Genomic DNA, 18674 nt, shown 5'->3' with positions numbered 1-18674 from the left:
TAGGTTTATTCCTAGGTATCTTATTCTTTTTGTTACATGGTAAATAGGAGTGTTTCCTTAATTTCTCTTTCAGATTTTTCATCATTAGTGTATAGAAAGGAAAGAGATTTCTGTGCATTCATTTTGTATCCTGCTACTTTACCAAATTCATGATTAGCTCTAGTAGTTTTCTGGTAGCACCTTTAGGATTCTCTATGTATAGTATCATGTCATCTGTGTACAGTAACTGTTTTACTTCTTCTTTTCCAATTTGGATTCCTTTTGTTTCTTTTTCTTCTCTGATGCTGTGGCTAAAACTTCCAAAACTATGTTGAATAATAGTGGTGAGAGTGGGCAACCTTATCTTGTTCCTGATCTTACAGGACATGGTATGAGTTTTTTACCATTGAGAATGATGTTGGCTGTGGGTTTGTCTTGTATGGCCTTTATTATGTTGAGGTAGGTTCCCTCTATGCCTACTCTCTGGAGGTTTTTTATCATAAACGGGTGTTGAATTTTGTTGAAAGTTTTTCCTGCATCTATTGAGATGACCATATGGTTTTTCTCCTTCCATGTGTTAATATGGTTTATCACATTGATTGATTTGCATTTATTGAAGAATCCTTGCATTCCTGGGATAAACCCCACTTGTTCATGGTGTATGATCCTTTTAATGTGCTGTTGGATTCTGTTTGCTAGTATTTTGTTGAGGATTTTTGCATCTATGTTCATCAGTGATATTGGCCTGTAGTTTTCTTTCTTTGTGACATCTTTCTCTGGTTTTGGTATCAAGGTGATGGTAGCCACGTAGAATGAATTGGGGAGTGTTCCTCCCTCTGCAATATTTTGGAAGAGTTTGAGAAGGATAGGTGTTAGCTCTTCTCTAAATGTTTGATAGAATTCGCCTGTGAAGCCATTTGGTCCTGGGCTTTTGTTTGCTGTAAGATTTTTAATCAGTCTCAATTTCAGTGATCTTGATTGGTGTGTTTATATTTTCTATTTCTTCCTGGTTCGGTCTCGGAAGGTTGTGCTTTTCTAAAATGTGTCCATTTCTTCCAGGTTGTCCATTTTATTGGCATAGATTTGCTTGTTGTAATCTCTCATGATCCTTTGTATTTCTGAAGTGTTTTTTGTTACTTCTCCTTTTTCATTTCTAATTCTATTGATTTGAGTCTTCTCCCTTTTTTTCTTGATGAGTCTGGCTAATGGTTTATCAATTTTGTTTATCTTCTCAAAGAACCAGCTTTTAGTTTTATTGATCTTTGTTATCGTTTCCTTCATTTCTTTTTCATTTATTTCTGATCTGATCTTTATGATTTCTTTCCTTCTGCTAACTTTGGGGTTTTTTTGTTCTTCTTTCTCTAATTGCTTTTGTTGTAAGTTTAGGTTGTTTATTTGAGATGGTTCTTGTTTCTTGAGGTAGGACTGTATTGCTATAAACATCCCTCTTAGACCTGCTTTTGCTGCATCCCATAAGTTTTGGGTCATCGTGTTTTCATTGTCATTTTTTTCCAGGTATTTTTTGTTTCCCTCTTTGATTTCTTCAGTGATCTCTTGGTTATATAGTAGTGTATTGTTTAACCTCCATGTTTGTATTTTTTACAGTATTTTTCCTGTAATTGATATCTAGTCTCATAGCATTGTGGTCAGAAAAGATACTTGATATGATTTCAATTTTCTTAAATTTACCAAGGCTTGATTTCTGACCCAAGATATAATCTATCCTGGTGAATGTTCCATGAGCACTTGAGAAGAAAGTGTATTCTGTTGTTTTTGGATGGAATGTCCTATAAATACCAATTAAGTGCATCTTGTTTGATGTATCATTTAAAGCTTGTGTTTCCTTATTTATTTTCATTTTGAATGATCTGTCAGTTGGTGAAAGTGGGGTGTTAATGTCCCCTACTATGATTGTCTTACTGTTGATTTCCCCTTTTATGGCTGTTAGAATTTGCCTTATGTATTGAGGTGCTTCTATTTTGGGTGCATAAATATTTACAATTGTTGTATCTTCTTGTATTGATCCTTTGATCATTATGTAGTGTCCTTCTGTGTCTCCTGTAATAGTCTTTATTTTAAAGACTCTTTTGTCTGATATAAGAATTGCTGCTCCAGATTTCTTTTGATTTCCATTTGCATGGAATATCTTTTTCCATCCCCTCCTTTCAGTCTGTATGTGTCCTTAGTTCTGAAGTGGGTCTCTTGTAGATAGCATATATATGGGTCTTGTTTTTGTATCCATTCAGCCAGTCTATGTCTTTTGGTTCGAACATTTACTCCATTTATATTTAAGGTAATTATCGATATGTATGTTCATATTATCATTTTCTTAATTGTTTTGTTTTTCTAAGTCTTTTTCTTCTCTTGTGTTTTCGGCCTAGAGAAGTTCCTTTAGCATTTGTTGTAAAACTGGTTTGGTGGTGCTGAATTCTCTTAGCTTTTGCTTGCCTGTAAAGGTTTTAAATTCTCTATCAAATCTGAATGAGATCCTTGCTAGGTAGAGTAATCTTGGTTATAGTTTTCTCCCTTTCATCATTTTAAATATGTACTGCCACCCTCTTGCAGGGTTTCTGTTGAAAGATCACCTGTTAAACTTATGGGGCGTCCCATGCCTGTTTATGTTGTTTTTCCCTTGCTGCTTTTAATGTTTTCTTTGGATGTAATTTTTGATAGTTTGATTAATATATGTCTTGTCATGTTTCTCCTTGGATTTATCCTGTATGGGCTCTCTGTGCTTCCTGGACTTGATTGACTATTTCCTTTCCCATATTAGGGAAGTTTTCAACTAATCTCTTCAAATATTTTCTCAGACCCTTTCTTTTTCTCTTCTTCTTCTGGGACCCCTAAAATTCGAATGTTGGTACGTTTAATGTTGTCCCAGAGGTCTCTTAGACTGTCTTCAATTCTTTTCATTCTTTTTTCTTTTTTCTGCTCTGTGGTAGTTATTTCCACTATTTTATCTTTTGAGTCACATATCCGTTCTTCTGCCTCAATTATTCTGCTATTGATTCCTTCTAGAGAATTTTTAATTTCATTTATTGTGTTGTTCATCATTGCTTGTTTGTTCTTTAGTTCTTCTATGTCCTTGTTAAAGGTTTCTTGTATTTTCTCCATTCTATTTCCAAGATTTTGGAACCTCTTTACTATCATTACTCTGAATTCTTTTTCAGGTAGACTGCCTATTTGCTCTTCATTTCTTTGGTCTTCTGGGTTTTTACCTTGCTCCTTCATCTGTTGTGTGTTTCTCTGTCTTCTCACTTTGCTTAACTTACTGTGTTTGGGGTCTCCTTTTCACAGGCTGGGGGTTTGTATTTCCCATTGTTTTTGGTGTCTGCCCCTAGTGGCTAAGGTCCGTTCAGTGGGTTGTGTAGGCTTCCTGGTGGAGGGGACTTGTGCCTATGTTCTGGTGCATGAGGCTGAATCTTTTCTTTCTGGTGGGCAACACCACCTCCAGTGGTGTGTTTTGGGGTGACTATGACCTTTTACAGTTTTAGGCAGCCTCTCTGCTAATGTGTGGGGCTGTGTTCCTGTCTTGCTAGTTTTTTGGCATAGAGTGTCCAGCACTGTATCTTTCTGATCATTGAGTGGAGCTGGGTCTTAGCGTTGAGATAGAGATCTCTTGGAGATCTTTCATGGCTTGATAGTACATGGAGCTGGGAGGTCTCTCATGGACAAATGTCCTGAACTCGGCTCTCCCACCTCAGTGGCACAGACCTGACACCTGGGCAGGGCACCAAGACCTTGTCAGCCACACATCTCAGTAGAAAATGGAGAAAAAAAAGAAAGAAAGTAAGAAAGAAAAGAAAAGAAAAGAAACGGAGGTTATTAAAATAAAAAAAAATATTAAAAATAAAATTAAAAAGTAATAAAGAAAGAAAGAAAGAGGAGAGCAACCAAACCAAAAAACAAATCCACCAATGACAACAAACACTAAAAACTATAGTAGAAAAACAAAACAAAAACAAACTGACAGAGGAGGTGGGAGAAGATGGCGGAAGAGTAAGACGCGGAGATCACCTTCCTTCCCACAGGTACAGTAGAAATACATCTATACGTGGAACTGCTCCTACAGAACACCCACTGAATGCTGGCAGAAAACGTCAGACCTCCCAAAAGGCAAGAAACTCCCCCCGTACTTGGGTAGGGCAAAAGAAAAAAGAAATAACAGAGACAAAAGAATAGGGACGGCACCTGCACCAGTGGGAGGGAGCTGTGAAGGAGGAAAGATTTCCACGCACTAGGAAGGACCTTCGCGGACAGAGACTGCAGGTGGAAGAGGGGGGAAGCTTCGGAGCCACGGAGGAGAGCGCAGCAACAGGGGTGCGGAGGGCAAAGCGGAGAGATTCCCGCACGGAGGCTCGGCGCCGAGCAGCACTCACCAGCCTGAGAGGCTCGTCTGCTCACCCGCCGGGGCGGGCGGGGCTGGGAGCTGAGGCTCAGGCTTCAGTCGGATCCCAGGGAGAGGGCTAGGGTTGGCGGCGTGAACACAGCCTGAAGGGGTTGGTGCACCACAGCTGGCTGGGAGGGAGTCCGGGAAAAAGTCTACAGCTGCCGAAGAGGCAAGAGACTTTTTCTTTCCTCTTTGTTTCCTGGTGCGCGAGGAGAGGGGATTCAGAGCGCCGCCTAAATGAACTTCAGAGACGGCCACGAGCCGCGGCTATCAGCGCGGACCCCACAGCAACAGGGGTGCAGAGGAAAAAGCAGAGTGACTCCCGCACAGAGGATCGGCGCCGAGCAGCACTCCTCAGCCTGAGAGGCTTGTCTGCTCAGCCACCGGGGTGGGCGGGGCTGGGAGCTGAGGCTCGGGCTTCGTTGGATCGCAGAGAGAGGACTGGAGTTGCCTGCATGAAAACAGCCTGAAGGGGTTGGCGCACCACAGCTGGCTGGGAGGGAGACCAGGAAAAAGTCTGCAGCTGCTGAAGAGGCAAGAGACTTTCTCTTGCTTCTTTGTTTCGCGGCGCACAAGGAGAGGGGATTCAGAGCGCCTCCTAAACAAGCTCCAGAGACTGGCACGAGCCGTGGCTATCAGCGTGGACCCCAGAGGTGGGCGTGAGACGCTGGGGCTGCTGCTGCCGCCACCAAAAATCCTGTGTGCGAGCACAGGTCACTCTCCACACCGCCCCTCCCGGGAGCCTGTGCAGCCCGCCACTGCCAGGGTCCCGTGATCCAGGGACAACTTCCCCGGGAAAACGCACTGCGAGCCTCAGGCTGGTGCAACGTCACGCCAGCCTCTGACGGTGCAGGCACGCCCCGCCTCCCCTATACCCCTACCTCCCCGCGGCCTGGGTGAGCCAGAGCCCCCGAAGCAGCTGCTCCTTTAACCCCATCCTGTCTGGGCGGGGAACAGACTCCTTCAGGCGATCTACATGCAGAGGTGGGTCCAAATCCAAAGCTGAACCCCAGGAGCTGTGCGAACAGAGAAAGGAAGGGGAAATCTCTCCCAGTAGCATCAGAAGAAGTGGATTAAAACTCCACAAACAACTTGATGTGCCTGCATCTGTTGAAATGCTGAATAGACAAAGAATCATCCCAAATACAGGAGGTGGACTTTGGGAGCAGGATATATTAATTTTTCCCCTTTTCCTTTTTTTGTGAGTGTATATGTATATGCTTCTGGGTGCGATTTTGTCTGTATAGCTCTGCTTTATAATAGCTTTATTTTACTTCACTATATTATAGCCTCTTTCTTTCTTTCTTTCTATTTTTTCTCCCTTTTACTCTGAGCCGTGTGGACGAAAGGCTCTTGGTGCTCCAGCCAGGCATCAGAGCCGTACCTCTGAGGTGGGAGAGCCAACTTCAGGACACTGGTCCACAAGAGACCTCCCAGCTCCACGTAATACCAAACGGCAAAAATCTCTCAGAGATCTCCATCTCAACATCAAGACCCAGCTTCACTCAACGACCAGCAAGCTACAATGCTGAACACCCTATGCCAAACAACTAGCAAGACAGGAACACAGCCCCATCCATTAGCAGAGAGGCTGCCTAAAATCATAATAAGGCCACAGACACCCCAAAATACACCACCAGACACGAACGTGCCCACCAGAAAGACAAGATCCAGCCTCATCCACCAGAACTCAGGCACTAGTTCCCTCCACCAGGAAGCCTACACAACCCACTGAACCAACCTTAGCCACTGGGGACAGATACCAAAAACAACGGGAACTACGAACCTGCAGCCTGTGAAAAGGAGACCCCAAACACAGTAAGATAAGCAAAATGAGATGACAGAAAAACACACAGCAGATGAAGGAACAGGGTCAAAACACACCAGACTTAACAAATGAAGAGGAAATAGGTAGTCTACCTGAAAAAGAATTCAGAATAATGATAGTAAGGATGATCCAAAATCTGGGAAATAGAATAGACAAAAAGCAAGAAACATTTAACAAGGACGTAGAAGAACTAAAGAGGAACCAAGCAATGATGAAAAAACACAATAAATGAAATTAAAAATACTCTAGATGGGATCAATAGCAGAATAACTGAGGCAGAAGAAAGGATAAGTGACCTGGAAGATAAAATGGTGGAAATAACTACTGCAGAGCAGGATAAAGAAAAAAGAATGAAAAGAACTGAGGACAGTCTCAGAGACCTCTGGGACAACATTAAACGCACCAACATTCGAATTATAGGGGTCCCAGAAGAAGAAGAGAAAAAGAAAGGGACTGAGAAAATATTTGAAGAGATTATAGTTGAAAACTTCCCTAATATGGGAAAGGAAATAGTTAATCAAGTCCTGGAAGCACAGAGAGTCCCATACAGGATAAACCCAAGGAGAAACACGCCAAGACACATATTAATCAAACTGTCAAAAATTAAATATAAGGAAAACATATTAAAGGCAGCAAGGGAAAAACAACAAATAACACACAAGGGAATCCCCATAAGGTTAACATCTGATCTTTCAGCAGAAACTCTGCAAGCCAGAAGGGAGTGGCAGGATATACTTAAAGTGATGAAGGAGAAAAACCTACAACCAAGATTACTCTACCCAGCAAGGCTCTCATTCAGATTCGATGGAGAAATTAAAAACTTTACAGCCAAGCAAAAGCTGAGAGAGTTCAGCACCACCAAACCAGCTTTACAACAAATGCTAAAGGAACTTCTCTAGGCAAGAAACACAAGAGAAGGAAAACACTTACAATAACAAACCCAAAACATTTAAGAAAATGGGAATAGGAACATACATATCGATAATTACCTTGAATGTAAATGGATTAAATGCTCCCACCAAAAGACACAGGCTGGCTGAATGGATACAAAAACAAGACCCATATATATGCTGTCTACAAGAGACCCACTTCACACCTAGAGACACATACAGACTGAAAGTGAGGGGATGGAAAAAGATATTCCATGCAATGGAAATCAAAAGAAAGCTGGAGTAGCAATTCTTGTATCAGACAAAATAGACTTTAAAATAAAGACTATTACAAGAGACAAAGAAGGACACTATATAATGATAAAGGGATCGATCCAAGAGGAAGGTATAACAATTGTAAATATTTATGCACCCAACATAGGAGCACCTCAATACATAAGGCAAATACTAACAGCCATAAAAGGGGAAATCGACAGCAACACAATCATAGTAGGCGACTTTAACACCCCACTTTAACCAATGGACAGATCATCCAAAATGAAAATAAATAAGGAAACACAAGCTTTAAATGATACATTAAACAAGATGGACTTAATTGATATTTATAGGACATTCCACCCAAAAACAACAGAATACACATTTTTCTCAAGTGCTCATGGAACATTCTCCAGGATAGATCATATCTTGGGTCACAAATCAAGCCTTGGTAAATTTAAGAAAATTGAAATCGTATCAAGTATCTTTTCTGACCACAATGCTATGAGACTAGATATCAATTACAGGAAAATATCTGTAAAAAGTAGAAACACATGGAGGCTACACAATACACTACTTAATAACGAAGTGATCACAGAAGAAATAAAAGGGGAAATCAAAAAATACCTAGAAACAAATGACAATGGAGATATGACGACCCAAATCCTATGAGACGCAGCAAAAGCAGTGCTAAGAGGGAAGTTTATAGCAATACAAGCCTACCTCAAGAAACAGGAAACATCTCGAATAAACAACCTAACCTTGCACCTAAAGCAATTAGAGAAAGAAGAACAAAAAACCCCCAAAGCCAGCAGAAGGAAAGAAATCATAAAGATTAGGGCAGAAATAAATGAAAAAGAAATGAAGGAAACAACAGCAAAAATCAATGAAACTAAAAGCTGGTTCTTTGTGAAGATAAACAAAATTGATAAACCATTAGCCAGACTCATCAAGAGAAAAAGGGAAAAGACTCAAATCAATAGAATTAGAAATGAAAAAGAAGTAACCACTGACACTGCAGAAATACAAACGATCATGAGAGATTACTACAAGCAACTCTATGCCAATAAAATGGACAACCTGGAAGAAATGGACAGATTCTTAGAAATGCACAAACTGCCGAGACTGAACCAGGAAGAAATAGAAAATATGAACAGACCAATCACAAGCACTGAAATTGAAACTGTGATTAAAAATCTTCCAACAAACAAAAGCCCAGGACCAGATGGCTTCACAGGCGAATTCTATCAAACATTTAGAGAAGAGCTAACACCTATCCTTCTCAAACTCTTCCAAAATATTGCAGAGGGAGGAACACTCCCAAACTCATTCTACAAGGCCACCATCACCCTGATACCAAAACCAGACAAAGATGTCACAAAGAAAGAAAACTACAGGCCAATATCACTGATGAACATAGATGCAAAAATCCTCAACAAAATACTAGCAAACAGAATCCAACAGCACATTAAAAGGATCATACACCATGATCAAGTGGGGTTTATCCCAGGAATGCAAGGATTCTTCAATATACGCAAATCAATCAATGTGATACACCATATTAACAAATAGAAGGATAAAAACCATATGATCATCGCAATAGATGCAGGGAAAGCTTTCAACAAAATTCAACACCCATTTATGAAAAGCCCTGCAGAAAGTAGGTATAGAGGGAACTTTCCTCAACATAATAAAGGCCATATATGACAAACCCACAGCCAACATTGTCCTCAATGGTGAAAAACTGAAACCATTTCCACTAAGATCAGGAACAAGACAAGGTTGCCCACTCTCACCACTATTATTCAACATAGTTTTGGAAGTGTTAGCCACAGCAATCAGAGAAGACAAAGAAATAAAAGGAATCCAAATCAGAAAAGAAGAGGTAAAGCTGTCACTATTTGCAGATGACATGATGCTATACATAGAGAATCCTAAAGATGCTATCAGAAAACTCCTAGAGCTAATCAATGAATTTGGTAAAGGAGCAGGATACAAAATTAATGCACAGAAATCTCTTGCATTTCTATACACTGATGACGAAAAATCTGAAAGTGAAATTAAGAAAACACTCCCGTTTACCATTGCAACAAAAAGAATAAAATATCTAGGAATAAACCTACCTAAGGAGACAAAAGACCTGTATGCAGAAAATTATAAGACACTGATGAAAGAAATTAAAGACAATACAAATAGATGGAGAGATATACCATGTTCCTGGATTGGAAGAATCAACATTGTGAAAATGACTCTACTACCCAGAGCAATCTACAGATTCAATGCAATCCCTATCAAACTACCACTGGCATTTTTCACAGAACTAGAACAAAAAATTTCACAATTTGTATGGAAACACAAAAGACCCTGAATAGCCAAAGCAATCTTGAGAACGAAAAATGGAGCTGGGGGAATCAGGCTCCCTGACTTCAGACTATATTACAAAGCTTCAGTAATCAAGACAGTTTGGTACTGGCACAAAAACAGAAATATAGATCAATGGAACAGGATAGAAAGCCCAGAGATAAACCCACACACATATGGTCACCTTATCTTTGATAAAGGAGGCAAGCATATACAGTGGAGAAAAGACAGCCTCTTCAATAAGTGGTGCTGGGAAAACTGGACAGCTACATGTAAAAGTATGAAATTAGAACACTCCCTAACACCATACACAAAAATAAACTCAAAATGGATTAAAGACCTAAGTGTAAGGGCAGACACTATCAAACTCTTAGAGGAAAACATAGGCAGAACAGTCTATGGCATACATCACAGCAAGATTCTTTTTGACCCAGCTCCCAGAGAAATGGAAATAAGAACACAAATAAACAAATGGGACCTAATGAAACTTAAAAGCTTTTGCATAGCAAAGGAAACCATAAACAAGACCAAAAGACAACCATCAGAATGGGAGAAAATATTTGCAAATGAAACAACTGACAAAGGATTAATCTCCAAGATTTACAAGCAGCTCATGCAGCTCAATAACAAAAAAACGAACAACCCAATCCAAAAATGGGCAGAAGACCTAAATAGACATTTCTCCAAAGAAGATATACAGATGGCCTACAGACACATGAAAGAATGCTCAACATCATTAATCATTGGAGAAATGCAAATCAAAACTACAATGAGATATCATCTCACACCGGTCAGAATGGCCATCATCAAAAAATCTAGAAACAATAAATGCTGGAGAGGGTGTGGAGGAAAGGGAACACTCTTGCACTGTTGGTGGGAATGTAAATTGATACAGCCACTATGGAGAACAGTATGGAGGTTCCTTACAAAACTACAAATAGAACTACCATAGGACCCAGCAATCCCACTACTGGGCATATACCCTGAGAAAACCATAGGTCAAAAAGAGTCATGTACCAAAATGTTCATTGCAGCTCTATTTACAATAGCCAGGACATGGAAGCAACCTAAATGTCCATCGACAGATGAATGGATAAAGAAGATGTGGCACATATATACAATGGAATATTACTCAGCCATAAAAAGAAATGAAATGGAGGTATTTGTAATGAGGTGGATGGAGTTAGAGTCTGTCATACAGAGTGAAGTAAGTCAGAAAGAGAAAAACAAATACAGTATGCTAACACATATATACGGAATCTAAGGAAAAAAAAAAAAAAAAAAAAAAGGCCATGAAGAACCTAGTGGCAAGACGGGAATAAAGACACAGACCTACCAGAGAATGGACTTGAGGATATGGGGAGGGGGTGGGGTGAGATGTGACAGGGTAAGAGAGTGTCATGGACATATATACACTACCAAATGTAAAATAGATAGCTAGTGGGAAGCAGCCGCATAGCACAGGGAGATCAGCTCAGTGCTTTGTGACCACCTAGAGGGGTGGTATGGGGAGGGTGGGAGGGAGGGAGATGCAAGAGGGAAGAGAAATGGGAACATATTGTATATGCATAACCGATTCACTTTGTTATAAAGCAGAAGCTAACACACCATTGTAAGGCAATTATACTTCAATAAAGATGTTTAAAAAAAAACAAAAAACAAAAAACTGACAGACAGAACCCTAGGACAAATTGTAAAAGTAAACCTATACAGACAACATCACACAAAGAAGCATACACATACACACTCACAAAAAGAGAAAAAGGAAAATATATATATATATCTATATATAAAAAAAAAAGCAAGAGAGCAACCAAATCAGTAAACAAATCTAGCAGTGATAATAAACTCTAAGTACTAAACTAAGATAAACATAAAACCAGAAACAGATTAGTTGCAGAAAGCCTACCTCCAGTCTAGAGTAGCTCTCAAAGTCCACCACCTCAATTTTGGGATGATTCATTGTTCAGGTATTCCACAGATGCAGAGTGCATCAAATTGATTGTGGAGATTTTATCCACTGTTCCTGAGGCTGCTGGGAGCATATTTCCCTTTCTCCTCTTTATTCTCACAGCTCCTGGCATTCAGCTTCGGATTTGGACCCACCTCTGCATGTAGGTCACCTGAGTATGTGTGTTCTTCACTTAGACAGGATGGGGTTAAACTAGCAGCTGATTAGGGGGCTCTGGCTCCCTCAGGCCAGGGGAAGGAAGTGTAGAGAATGTGGGGCGAGCCTGTGGCGGCAGAAGCCAGCATTACTTTGCACCAGCTTCAGGCACGCCGTGTGTTCTCCTGGGGGAGTTGTCCTTGGATCATGGGACCCTGGCACTGGCAGGCTTCACAGTCTCCTGGGAGGGGAGGTTTGGATAGTGACCTGTGCTTGCACACAGGCTTCTTGGTGGCTGCAGCAGCAGCCTTAATGTCTCATGCCCATCTCTGGTGTCCGTGCTGGTAGCTGTGGCTCGCGCCATCTCTGGAGCTCATTTAGGTGGTGCTCTGAATCCCCTCTCCTCGCGCACCCCGAAACAATGGTCTCTTGCCTTTTAGGCAGGTCCAGACTTTTTTCCCGGACTCCCTCCCGGCTAGCTGTGCATTAACCCCCCTTTAGGCTGTGTTGAAGCAGCCAATCCCAGTCCTCTCCCTTGCATCTGACCTCCGAATCCCAATTCTCAGCTCCCAGCCCCCACCTGCCCCAGCAGGTGAGCAGAGAAGCCTCTCAGGCTGGTGAGTGCTGGTCAGCACTGATCCTCTGTGTGGGAAGCTCTCTGCTTTGCCCTCTACACCCTTATTGTTGTGCTGTCCTCTGTGGCTCTGAAGCTTCCCCCCAACCCCTGCCCACCCCCTGTCTCCACCAGTGAAGGGGATTCCTAGTGTGTGGAAATTTTTCCTCTTTCACAGCTCCCTCCCAGATGTGCAGGTCCCATCCCTATTCTTTTGTCTCTGTTTTTTTCTTTTTTCTTTTGCCCTACCCAAGTACATGGGGAGTTTCTTGCCTTTTGGGAAGTCTGAGGTCTTCTGCAAGCGTTCAGTAGGTGTTCTGTAGGAGTTGTTCCACATGTAGATGTATTTCTGATGTATTTGTGGGGAGAAAGGTGATCTCCATGTCTTACTCCTTTGCCATCTTGAAGGTCTCTCCTCCCATACAGTTTTTGATTACTATATTTGTGTAGTATAGTTTGAAATTAGGTAGTTTGATGCTTCCTGCTTTGGTCTTTTTTCTCAGGATTGCTTTGGCTATTCAGGGTCTTTTCCAGTTCCATACAAATTTTAAAATTGTTTTACTGCATCTGTGAAAAAATGCCATTGGAAATTTGGTGTAGAGTGCACTGAATAATGACTTTTGATTTTATAGACATTTTACCAATATTAACTCCTTCAATCCATGAACCCAGGATACCTTTCCATTTTTTTGTGTCTTTTTTAAAATTTCTTTCCTCATGGCCATAATTTTCAGTGTACAAAACCTCCTTGGTTAAATTCACTCCTGAGTATTTTTGTTTGTTTGTTTTTGATGTTATTGTGAACAGGATTATGTTGTTTCTTTATCAGATATTTTTTTCTAGTGTATAGAAATGTGACTGATGTCTCTGTGTTGATATTGTATCCTACAAATTTGTTGAATTAGTTTATCAGTTCTAATAAAGTTTTGGTGGAGTCCTTAGGATTTTCTATATATAAGATCATATTTTCTACAAATAATGACAATTTTACTTCTTTAAATTTGGACAACTTCTATTTCTTTATCTTGCCTAATTGCTCTGGTTAGGACTTACAGTACTATGTTGAATAGGAGTGGTATGAGTGGACACCCTTGTCTTATTCCTGATCTTAGAGGAAAAGCTTACAACTTTTTACCATTGATGTTAGCTTGTCATATATGGCCTTTATTAAGCTGAAGTATGTTCCTTTTATACCTAATTTTTTGATGATTTTTATCATGGAAAGATGTTGTATTTTGTCAAATATTTTTCTGCATCTGTTGAGATGATTATATAAAATTTATCTTTCACTCTATTAACTTAATGTATCATATGTATTGATTTGTGGATGTTGAGTCATCCTTGCATGGCAAGGCTGAATCCCACTTGATCATGGATGATCATGTATGATGATCCTCATGTAAAAGGATCATGTATGATCCTTTTAATGTGTTGTCAAATTCAATTTGCTAATACTTTGCTGAGAATTTTTGCACATATATTCATCAGGGGTATTGGTCTATAGTTTTCTTTTCTTGTAGTGTCCTTAACTGGCTTTGGTATCAGGGTCATGCTGGCCTACTAAAATATGTTTAGGTATGTTCCCTCCTCTTCCATTTTTTGGAAAAGTTTGGGAAGGATTGGCATTAGTTCTTCATGAATGTTTGGTAGAATTCACCAGTGAAATCATCTGTTCCTGGGATTTTCTGTGTTGGGATGTTTTTTGATTACTGATTCCATCTCCTCACTCATTACTAGTCTGTTCAGATAATCTATTTCTTCCCAATTCAGTCTTTGTTGGTTGCATATTTCTTGGAATTTATACATTTCATCTAAGTTACCCAATTTATTAGTGTATAATTCTTCATAGTAATCTCTTATGATACTTTGCATTTCTGTGGTATCAGTTGTAATGTCTCCACTTTCATTTCTGATTTTATTTATTTGAGTATTCTCTCTTTCTTAGTCTAGCTAAAGGTTTGCCAATTTTGTATATATCAAAACATGAGCTTTTAGCTTTGTTAAACTTTTCTTTTGTTTTCCTCATCTCTATTTTATTTATTTCTGCTTTTATATTTGTTAATTCCTTCCTTCTCCTCACATTGGGCTTAGTTTGTTCTTTATGTTTTAGTTCCTTGAGGTATAAAGTTTAGTTGTTTATTTGATATTCTTTTTTTCTTAATTTTGACATTCATCTCTCTAAACTTCCCTCTTAGAACCGCTTTCTAGCATCCCATGAATTTTGATACAGTTATCTCCATTTTTGTTTGTTTCAGGATTATTTTTTATTTCTCTTTTGATCATCTTTGACCCATTGATTGTTCAGGAGAGTGTTGTTTAATTTGTATATATTTGTGAGTTTTCCAGCTTTCCTCCTCGTACATTGTTCTAGTTTATAACATTGTGGTCTGAAGAGATACTTGGTATGATTTAAATCTTCTAAATTTTTTAAGACTTGTGTAGTGACCTATCACATATTCCCTGTGCACCTGAAAAGAATGTATATTCTGTTGCTGTTGGATGGAATTTTTTTTTAACATCTGTTAGACATTTGATTTAAATTAAGGTTCAAGGCCAATGTTTTCTGGTTGACTTTCTAATTTTAAGGGTCCCCTTCTTCCCAATAAGAGATACTGAAAATTTGTGAATTCAGCTTGCAGTGTTATTCAGTCCCCTTCAGGATTAGCTTTGGGGTTTGTTTTTCAAGAGTCTTAATCTGTGGCTACAGGAGACAAGGGTTTATTGTAAGTTAGTCATAAAAGCTTTTTGGTTCCTTACCCACCTCTCAAGTTGGGAATTTAAAGGCTTGAACTTAGAAATTTTTTATCCAAATTATCTTTTGTAAACAACAATTCCAAATGCCATTATACTCTTTATTTTCATCAAAAAAAAAAAAATGTTACTTGTTATTAGCTACTTGCCGAAAGCCTTGTCTTCTATGGGCACTTGACTCCAGATGATCATAGATGATAACCTATGTAATGTGTAGCCACTGCATGCCATAAGCCACCCTGTCCCACTTATAGGTGACATCAAAATCACCTATGAATTTTTTTTTTATGTCTAGTCAGCTCAGAGAACCCATCTCATCTTTAAGGTTCTGTTCCTGTGGGATTATTTCTAGGAACAATAACTGTACTAGTCAGAGTTTACTCAGGGAAGTAGAGCCACGGAAAATGTTAGAGGAATAAGGGATTGATTATAGAAACTAGACCTTCCTTATACAAATGAGGGAAGAATGGGAAAAAGAATGTCTGGAAGGGATAGTCAGAGACCAAAGGAACACTAACCAATTTGTCTGGAGTGCTGGCATGGGTGAAAAATTGGAGCTTAAAGAGAAATTTGAGATGCCACGTATGTTGAATACCCAATTAGAATCATGCAGGGGGAGCTAACAAAAGGGTTATTGGGAAGTTGTTGCTGCTGTGTAGCTACTGTTTCTGTGGATCTACAGTCAAACATCTGATGGTGTGTCTAGGGTTGCTGTTGGGGAACAAAGACAATAGTCAAGATGAGCTGGGTGTGAAGTAGAGGGGAGCAAGGAAAGCTGGTATCCATACCAACAGGTACCCTTGTTTCTTTGTCACTGTATCTGATTATGATAACCTTTCACTTCACTTCTGTCTTCTAAGCTCAGCCTGTTCTTTTGGCCAACTCTAGCTCAGAACCATACAGAGAAAGTGATACTGCAATATGTATTTTCCACATTAACCAAGTAGAGGATAGCATAATCCAGCATTGGAGGTGCAATAGAAAGAGTAAAAAAGGCAAATATCATCCCTAGGTCTGATAATTTCTAGTTGTATGCTCTTAGGCAAGGTGTATCATCTTCTTGGTCCTTGCTTTCTTCTTCAGTACATGAGGAGCAGTATGACAGTTCTGTCTTACAATGTGGAAAATAAAACGAGATGATTTTGGGGGTGCAACAAAATGAAAACTAAGTTAAACACATGAAGGAGAATATTTTTATTTTTCATTAATTGCCTTGTATTAATTTCTGCAGCATGCAAGATCCACCCAAGCTACCTAACTCTTAAAAGATATTTCATAGTGGTAGATCATATGATATTTAAAGAACAAGCAAAGAAAATAAATAGCCTTTGAAGCTAGATCTGGGTGTAAATGCTGACTATCACACTTACTATTCATATAACCTTGAGCAAGTTACTAAATTTCTCTAAGTTACTAAAACTATAAAACTGGATAATAACACCTTCCTGTTTAGAATTATTTTAGGTATTAGAAATAATATATTGGATAGTTACCCACAGATAACACTTAATAAGTGTTTATTATTTTTATTGTTATTATTATAATTCAGTCTGCAGATTACCAAGTGCAAGAATGGAACTCACCCTGAGACATTTACCTGAGCTCTTAGAAAGTAAATATATGTGTGTCCACCACCAAGCACTCCCTCAGATGATTCATGACATATTCACCTAGATTTATTTTTTTAATCTCTAGTGCCTAGTACAGGACCTGAATCATAATAGGCCCTCAATAATAATCTATAAAACAGGACACTGAAGACTTGTGAAATATGAATGAGCTGCCATTTTGCCTACTCCAAAATAAACCCATCGGAGATCTCCTCCGATTGAATGTTTGAAATATCTGCATTTCCCTTTTTAGAGTTCTTATGTGAGGCCTGAGACAAAAATCTATTAAACTTAGAAGTATACGAAGAATGGTCCAAAAAAATCAGTGCCAGGTAACTTGGTTCTCACACTGAAAAAAATGAGTATTGGTTCATCAGTATGTTATATTGATGAATCAATACTCAAGGTATATATGTTTTATATACCTTAATTCTGAAAGAGGCATCCTCCTCCTAAAATATTAATATTTTAAGTTAGAAGTTTAGAAGTTTGAAGTTTGTCTTAAAACTAACTAATATAAAGTAAAACAGCCATTGTGTCATGAATAGCTGACTCAACTTGCCCATGAACAATACAAACTGTGTGTTGTGATGAGTCAAAAAGACATAATTTGGGATCAGAGTTATTGAACAGATTTTTTTTAAATCAGAACAAGTTCCTGGAACTTGATACATACCACAAACAGTGAAAGACATGAAAATTGTTCTTTCTCACTTGTTCTTTTAAAGCTTATAAGAAACACTTTTTAAATACATGGTATATTCCCCCAAAGTACCATTAGTCTATCAATGCATTTGCCCAAGATACGAAGATGCTGCTAATGAAGAGTCCAAAGAGCTGTGAAAAATTTTACTTGTAGGCTATGCCACAGCATTGATTGATTTCTACTAAAAGTTGTTCTTTTTAAGACATTTCGAACATTAAAGAACTTGCTAAGGATCAGGCTTATAAAGGTTACTCTTTATTTGCTTTGATGATTTTTTAAAGGTACTATTTATTATACTATACTATCCTCTTTAGAGGGCATATTTCATGGTCTCAGTACTAGTGATAGCTAGTCTTTCTTGAATAAAAGGTTTATGTTTTCTTAGAGACAAAGCCCAAAATAAGAACATTAAAATTCTTTTTAAGGACATAAATACGAATATTTGAATAACAATTATATTTCTATAGAGTGTCCTGTTAATAAAGCACTTCCACATTTACTCTCATTAATATATTTAATTTTTGGTAACATTTTAAGGACAATTTTATTTCTCTATTTTCTATAAGATAATGCCAGGACACAGAGAGGATAAATAAAATTCTCAAAAAAATTCAATTAGTGAAAGAGGTGAATGACCATCTAAATTTTCTGATCCTAAGAATACTTGGGGCCCTTCCTAGTTTTCCATTCTTTAAAACAAGTGAAGTCATTGTTTACAACGTAATTCTTTGTCTTCTTTGACATTTAAATCAGAACCAAACTAAAACATGAAAACTGTCATGTGAATTAAAGGTTGGCCCTTGTTCATTCTATTGCCTACTGCCTGGTCCCCAGTTCTCTGTTAGCATCCATTGTTCTGAATAGAGTGCTGGAAACTAATTTAAAAGTTTGTATTTCCAACAGAAAAATTGCGTCCCCTCTTACTTATTAAACTAAATTGTTTGACCTAGAGGCAAGAAACAGGTTAAGTTATTGACTTACCAAAAAAGTGGCCATGATTTTTCTTTCTATTAGGAATATTATGAGTTGCTGAAACTCCATATAATGGATGTGAAAGTCAGCAACAAAAAGAAAATACCTTAACTAGTAATACTCTATTTTCTGCCAACACAAACACTATCCCTAATGCAGCAATGAAAGATGCTCTTATCAGAAACAGGCCAGATAGATATGAAATCCAATTT

At 38.8% G+C, this 18674-nt stretch overlaps 1 long non-coding RNA gene across 1 annotated transcript; it reads right to left on the bottom strand.

Annotated features, from left to right (window-relative positions):
* Positions 1-2205: 2205 nt before the first annotated feature.
* On the bottom strand, positions 2206-17843 carry LOC309654480. Its single transcript, XR_014260283.1, has 2 exons — positions 11364-17843; positions 2206-3945 (listed from the first exon to the last, which is right to left on the bottom strand). It is a non-coding gene; the product is annotated as an uncharacterized lncRNA (long non-coding RNA).
* Positions 17844-18674: the final 831 nt, after the last annotated feature.

The sequence above is a fragment of the Balaenoptera physalus genome (assembly GCF_965194825.1).
Source record: "Balaenoptera physalus genome assembly, chromosome: 2".
NCBI classification, from domain to species: Eukaryota; Metazoa; Chordata; class Mammalia; order Artiodactyla; family Balaenopteridae; genus Balaenoptera; species Balaenoptera physalus.
This window is presented reverse-complemented; position numbering and strand designations above follow the sequence as displayed.